This window comes from Macrotis lagotis, chromosome 7 (genome assembly GCF_037893015.1).
Source record: "Macrotis lagotis isolate mMagLag1 chromosome 7, bilby.v1.9.chrom.fasta, whole genome shotgun sequence".
In the NCBI taxonomy this organism is placed as follows: Eukaryota; Metazoa; Chordata; class Mammalia; order Peramelemorphia; family Peramelidae; genus Macrotis; species Macrotis lagotis.
Genome location: NC_133664.1, coordinates 216,987,005 through 216,994,751, shown reverse-complemented (window position 1 = coordinate 216,994,751; position 7,747 = coordinate 216,987,005). Strand labels below are relative to the sequence as shown.

General features: G+C 34.8%; 1 pseudogene; it reads right to left on the bottom strand.

Annotated features, from left to right (window-relative positions):
- Positions 1–4,147: 4,147 nt before the first annotated feature.
- LOC141494277 (small ribosomal subunit protein eS17-like) lies at positions 4,148–4,585 on the bottom strand (annotated as a pseudogene).
- Positions 4,586–7,747: the final 3,162 nt, after the last annotated feature.

Below are 7,747 nucleotides of genomic sequence, written 5' to 3'. Positions count from 1 at the left end.
ACACAATAATAAGCATTTATAGAACTCTTACCATGTGTCAAACACTGTATAAAGTGTCTTAAAAACACAAATAATATATCATTTGGTTTTCACAACAACCCTGCAAGGTAGGTATTATATTATTATTATTCTCATTTTACAGTTGAGGAAATTGGGGCAAGGAGGTTAATTGACTTGCCTAGGGTTAGACAGTTATTGTTTGAGGTCAAAATTGAACTCAGATGATCCTGAATTCAGGTCTAGCACCACTGGCATATCATATGGAGAAATAAGATATATATATGCAGAATAAATTGGAGGTAAAGGGAAATAGGAAAGGCTTTTTGAAGGTGGGATTTTAGTTGGGGACTTAAAGTCAGAGAAGTCAGGAGGTAGAGATGAGGAAAACTAACCAATAATTGCAGTATAAATCTCTTCATACCCACTTAATTTCCATTTTCTTTCACTACGTTAGATAAATATAAAGCTTTGTTTAAATGGTTACTCTCCAAAAGGAATTTTTTTTATTGTAGTCATCAGTTCATACAAATGAAATAGGTACCAGTTCTATCATTGCAGCATTTCTCTTCCTTGTATTTTTTTTCAAACCACAAAAAGCAGATGCAACAGTTTTCTTTTGCTTTAATTTCACATTCATGCTTTGTATATTACACAAAGAAATAAAAATAAAACTTGTGTTATAGATATTTGGTCACTCAAAATTCCCACATTGGCTATATAAAGCGTAAGTATAGAAAGACAAAAATGAAGCAGCTCCTGTTTATATTCAATTTCCCTCTTTTGTATTATTTACCAGTGTTCAGAGTATGAGATACAATTTCAGGATTTTTTTTATTTGCATGTTATCTTATCATGAGTAATTTGTGGGGGTTTTTTAGGTTTGTTTTTTGCAAGGCAATGGAGTTAAGTGACTTGCCCAAGATCACATAGATGGGTAATTATTATGTGTCTGAGGTCAGATTTGAATTCAGGTTCTCCTGATTCCAGGGCCAGTGCTTTATCCACTTCACCACCTAGCTGCCCCAAGAGTAATTTGGAATGTAGTGGAGAGCAGATATTTTCCACATAATTTATAATTCACTTGTACTAGCCTGCTTATTGTTCTTCATACACAGAACTCCATTTCCCTTCTAAATTCTTTTGCATTGACTGTCTCCCAAATCTTGAATTTCCTTAAATTAACACTCCTTTTTGTAACTTAGGTGCCTTTGGATTCAATTTAATTCAATATAATGACAGATATACCATGAAAAAGTTTAATGGTTTCAAAACTATATTCCTGGTAAAAAATTCTGATTTCCTTACTATTGTAAGAAATGGAATGTTCTCTCTCTATATATTAACTACAAATTCAGGAAGACAAATAATTAGAAAACTGGAAAACATCCTGTTCTCATTATACTTTATTTGAATTTTTATGAGGCAAAATGGGGTAAATGACTTGCCCAAGATGACACAGCTAGTAAATATCAGTTGTCTAAGGTGATATTTGAATTCAGGTCCTCCTATTTCAGGGCCAGTCTCTATCCACTACACCACCTAGTTGTCCTCTTCATTATACTTTAATTCAGGAAAACAGATAGTTATGCATTATCCTTTAGACAAGATATCATTGTATAATGAAAAGCAATTATGAAACTTAATAAAATGAACTCCAAGGAGGTTTAATGTTTTCCTTATCCTTGTTTATATATAGATATCCCAGTCTCCCTCTGTTTGAGATAGTCAAATTAGACAGGTTTTGTGGTAAACCTTGGAGAATAAGTCTGTCTTGCTTAAATTTTTGTTGTTTCATTGTGGACCAAATTTATTATTTATGTTACGAACTAACTATAAAAAAGAAAGAAACTGAAGCAGTGATAGGCAAAGAGAAACAAAATTATCATTTTTTATAGATAGTTTATTTAGAGAAATCTAGAGAACTGACAAAAAACTAAATGAAACAGTTAATAAAGTTAAAATTAGTAGAGAAGCTGTAAAATAGTTGAAATATTTGCATCTGATAAAGGTCTCATTTTAAAGATTTAAAGGGAATAGTTTCCAATTTATAGAATAAGAGCTATTTTCCAACTGGTCAAAGGAAATGAACTGGTAGTTTTTGGAGGAAGAACTAAACTATCAATAGCCTATCAATAAACTATCAGTAGTTCTAAATCACTAATTACTAAAAAATGTCAATTAAAACAACTTTGAAATTCTACCTCGCATTCATTAGATTGACTATTGACAAAAGAAGAAAACTATATATATTAGAAGGTCTGTAGGTAGACATTAATTCACTGTTTGGGGAACTGTGAACTTGTCCACCCATTCTGGAAAACAATTTGGAACTATATCCTGAAAGATATTAAACTGCATCACCCTCAACCTAGTAGTACCATTTTTAGGTCTACATATCAAAGAAAACAAAGAGGAAAAATTTTGTTTATTAATATAAACAAAATTATTTATAGCAATTCTTTGTAGTGTCAAAATGGCAGTAATTGAATATACTGATATTTTAAAAAATTTAAATCTTATTATATTTTTCCAATTACATGCAAAGTTAGTTGTCAACATTCCTCTATTTGCAAGTAATGAGTTCCACATTTTTTATCATCCTCCTTTTCCTCTTCCTTCCTGTGGTGGTAAATAATCTGGTAAATGTTGAACATGTACAATCATGTTTAACACAGTATCATATTAGTCATGTTGGGAAAGAAGAATTAGAACTAAGGGGAAAGGAAGAATCATGAGAAAGAAAGTAAAAACATAAAAAAATTAAAAAGTGAACATGATATGCTATGCTTTACATTCAGACTCCTTAGATTTTTTGTAAGGATGTGGATGGTGTTGTCAATAGCAGGTCTCTCAAGATTGTCCTTGATCTCTGAATTGCTGAGAGGAGCTATTTATCTAGTTGATCATCTCAAAATATTAATGTATAATGATCTGGTCACTTCATTACCATCAATTAATGCAAATCTTTCTATGCTTCTCTAAAGTTGAATGCTAAAGATTTCTTCTAGAACAATAGTACTCCAAAACATCCTTATGTCATAACTTGTCCAGTCATTGCCCAATTGATGAGCATCCTTCGATTTCCAATTCTTTGCCACTAGAAAAGAGCTGCTATAATTATTTTTGAAAATGTAAGACTTTTCCCATTTTTAGGATCTTTTGGGGGTATAGACCTAGAATTATTACTGCTAGATCAAAGAATATTCATAGTTTTATTACCCTTTGGGCATAACCAAATTGCTCTCCAGAATGGCTGGATCATTCACAACTCCCCAACATTATATTAATGTCCCAATTTTCCCCACATATTCTCCAACAATGATCATTTTTTTGTCTACTTAGCCAATCTGATAGGTATGAGGTGGTACCTCATAGTTGTTTTAATTTGCATTTGTCTAATCAATAATGATTTGCAGTATTTTTTCATAGTTTGATAGTTTCTTCATCTAAAAACGTCCTCTTCATATCCTTTGACCATTAATTAATTGAAGGATAACTTGTAATCTTGCAAATTTGATTGTTCTCTATATATTTTAGGAATGAGTCCTTTAACAGAAACACTAGCTATGAAAATTGTTTCTCAGTTTTCTGTATTCTTTCTAATCTTGACTGCATCAGTTTATTTATGCAAAACCTTTTTAGTTTAATATAGTCAATATCATCTGTTTGGCTATTTATGATATTCTCTATTTCTTGTTTGGTCATTAATTTCTTCCTCAGAGTATTTCTTATTCTCTTAATTGGTTAGGACACTACCCTTAATTGTCCAAATCCTATACAGATTTTGAACTTATTTTGGTATAGGGAGTGAGATATGGGCCTATGCCAGTTTTTTCCATACTATTTTCCAGTTATCCTAGCAATTTTATTGAACAGTGAGTTCTTATCCCAGAAGCAAATGTTTTTGGGTTTGTCAAATAATAGATCACTATAGTCATTTACTGTGGTATCTTTTGAACTATTCTAATTCACTGATCCATTTATCTGGAAGTTTTGAAGAAAATTTTTGGAGAGAATAAATACTCTGATTAACAAAATTTTAATGTTAATGAAACAGGTTTATTCTGGAAGAGGATATATTTTAGAACTAACATTTCCTTTTTTTCCTAGGGAGTTCCTAAGTTTATTGGAAAGGCAAAAGTAAATATTAAACAACTTCTCTTGGTGTTTTAAAGTTCATCCCAACTGTGGGTTGGGTAGTTTGCAGGTTAGACAAACTGCTGAAGTCCAGAAGTTTCAACATTTTTTTGGTGTCAGGGTCCACTTTAATTATCTCCTGATCCAAAGCAGAGACCTCAGGAACATAGTTATCTCTTCTTTCTCTTTCTTCTTCCTGCAATTTGATGGATATACCTCTCACAGGGCCTCTCTGGATCTGCTTCATCAAATGAGTAACATATCCTGTGATCTTGTTGCAGAGTTTCTTGCTAGGGATGATGACAATCTCCTCGCACATTCACTTGTTGGTGTGGAAGTCATTGCCCAGGTAGGTGTAGTACTTTTTGATGACTCACACCACCTTCTTCACAGTCCTGGTCCACACACAACCCCTGTTGGCTTCAGGTGGTGAAGGCAGACCTAACATTTCTAAGAGATTAAAAAACTCAACCTGGATTTAAAGTGTAAGGAATCCTAATGGAAAGTGTTACAGATTTAAGTTTATTTTATTATTAAATCATTAAATATTTAATTTAATTTAAACTAAAATAAATGTTTGGGTTTTTTGTCTTCTAAATATTCTATCTCAGGCTACACAATCAATGATTTCTTCAAGTTGCTTGATTAAATAAGAAAACATGGCTTGTTTTTAGAAATCAAGCTAATTTTGAAGGCTAGTTTTCAGGTTATTTTAGTTTAATTGAAAAATATTCTAAGTATCACAATATCATGTTTTAAAATATTACTGGGGGGGGTGGAGTTAAGATGGCAGTGTGGAAGCAGGAATTCCCAGAAGCTCTCTTCCAGAATGCTCTAAATAGCTTAAAATTATGACTCTAACCAAATTCTAGAGTGACTTAACCCACAGAAAGATAGAGTGAAAAAATTTTCCAGCCCAACATAACTTGGAAGATCTGTGGGAAGGCTCTGTTTCACTGGGGTTGGAAGGGGCCACAGCACAACCAGGGCCACACCTTCTCTATGCTTAAGTCCTGTACTTGAAGATAAGACTTTTTTTCTCAGCTCTAGTTATTTCAGTAGGAAAGTTTGGAAGTCTCCATTTCATTGAAAGTCCATTTTTTCCTCTGAAAGAGAATGTTTAAGTTTGCTGGTTAATTCATTCTCAGTTGGAATCCAAGCTCTTTTGCCTTCCAGATTATCATATTCCAAGCCTAATGAGCTCTAAATGTAGACACTGATAAATTTTGTGTTATTTTGACTGTACCATGATATTTGAATTGTTTCTTTTTAGCCACTTGTAATATTTCCTCTTTGAATTGGGATAGCTGGAATTTGGCTATAATATTCTTGGGGTTTGCTCTTTAATTTTATTTTAATTTAGGAGGTGATTAGTAGATTCCTTCAATTTCTATTTTACCCTCTGTTTCTTGAATATCAGGGCAATTTTCCTTTTACTGATGTTTATGTAGCCCAATAATTTTTAAATTATCTTTTCTGGATCTGTTTTCCAGGTCTGTTGTTTTTCCAATGAGATATTTCACATTTTTCTTCTAGTTTTTCATTATTTTGGTTTTGTTTTATTGTTTCTTGATTTCTCTTCCTTAGCTCCCCTCTACATTTGAAGGAGTTATTTTCCTCAGATTTTTTTGAAGACAATAGAGTTAAATGACATGTCCAAGGTCACACAGCTCAGGAATTATTAAGTGTCTGAGGCCAGATTTGAACTGAGGCCCTCCTGACTCCAGTGCCAATACTTTGCCACCTAACTGCCCTCCAGAGAACTTTTTTTTAATCTCCTTTTTCATTTGATCAATGTTTCTTTTTAAGGTATTCTTCTTCTCATTGACCTTTTGGATTACTTTCTCCATTTGACCTAAACTTGTTTCTAACATGTTAGTTTCTTTGATTTTTCTTTATGCTGTTGACTTGGTTTTCATGATTTCCTTGCATCACTCTCATTTTTTCCCCCAATTTTTCCTCTACTGTCCTTACTATATTTTCAAAATCTTTTTTGAACTCTTCCATAGCCTGAGACAAATTCTTATTTTTCTTGAGGGTTTTGGATACTGAAGCTTTGACTTTGTCATCTTCTGAGTGTGAATTTCAATCCTTCATGGAAGGATAGTCAGATTCTTTTTTTCCCTATTGTTTACTCATTTCTCCAGTCTATGACCTGAAGTGTTAAAACACACTTCCCAAGTTTTTGAGTGTTTTGTGGATTTCTCCCCAGATACCTCAATTCCTTCATGGTCATATGAGAAGCTTTGACTGCTCTCCTGGTCTGTGGATGATCCAAAGCACTACCCTCTGCCCTAGAGCTGTGAGGCCTGCTCCACTATGAGATCTATGACCTGGATCTGACTATGGGCAGAGCAATAGACTCCTGCTGCAGGGATATCAGAGAAACCTCAACATATTCCCCTGACCCTCTTACCATCCATGGACTGAGCACTCTGGAAGCAGCTGCTGGCCTGCTTCTACTTTCTAGAGTGAGGTTGTTTGGAGGCCTGAGCTGCACTGGGCTCTGTGCTCACTCTGGTGTGGCAGAGTTTTCCCACTGACCTTCTGAGTTGTTTTTGGCAATCCCTGGGCTGAGAGTCTGGAAAATGCTATTTCTGCCATGGACCCAGGTACCCCCAGGGACCCAGGCACCCAGTGGGACTGTTCCTTGAAGACTGAAATTGGTTTGATCTGATGTGGTGCAGCTGTGACCTGTAATACACTGCAGCTTTTTCCAACCCCAGTCCCAGTGGATCCTCCAAGTTATCACGGGATGAAAAATTGTTTCACTCATTTTTCTGTGCATTCTACCACTCTAGAAATTGATTAGAGTCATAATTTTAAGGCATTTGAAGTGATCTGGGGAAAAGCTTCTGGGAATTCCTTATTCCATTCCACTGTCTTGACTCCCTTCAGAAATACATTACTACAGAGAGTACAACTATGATGGGTTGGACACGATGTTAGAATGCCAGACATATGCTCGCCAAAAAAGACTATTTTATGGAGAACTCTCATAGAGCAATCATTCACAAGGGGGGGGGTCAGAAGAAGTAATCCTGGGACAGCTTGAAAATTTCATTGAAGAACTTTAGAATTAGTACAGCATAGGAGACACTGGCCCAGGACTGCCCAGCATGGCATGCTCTCATCAGTGAGGGGGTTGTACTCTATAAGGAAGGCAGAATTGAAGCAGCTCATAGGAAACGTGATGTCCGTAAGTTTAGAGTACCTACTCTAGGTCTTCACATGGACTACTTGTTCCCAACATGTGGTAGAGCATTCCAAGCTCATACTGGTTGGCCCCACTGATCAGCCACAGTTGGACACACTGTAATTTGTCTCAAACACAGTGATGTCATTGTCTTCTTTGATAAAGAAGGATAAGAACTAACCAATCAATACCCAAAAGAAAAAATATTAAACAAATCTTGGAAAGATTAAGTTCTAAGGATCAAGAAGTGAAGAAAGTAAATGGAGTCAGAAAATGAGGTAACTAGGTGATGTGTGGAGTCAAGAAAATTTGAGTTCAATTCCTGATTCAGACTAATTCTTTGACACTGGATAAGTCATTTGAATTCTCTCTGTCTCACTTTCCTCATGTATAAAATGGGGCTGATAATGGGGC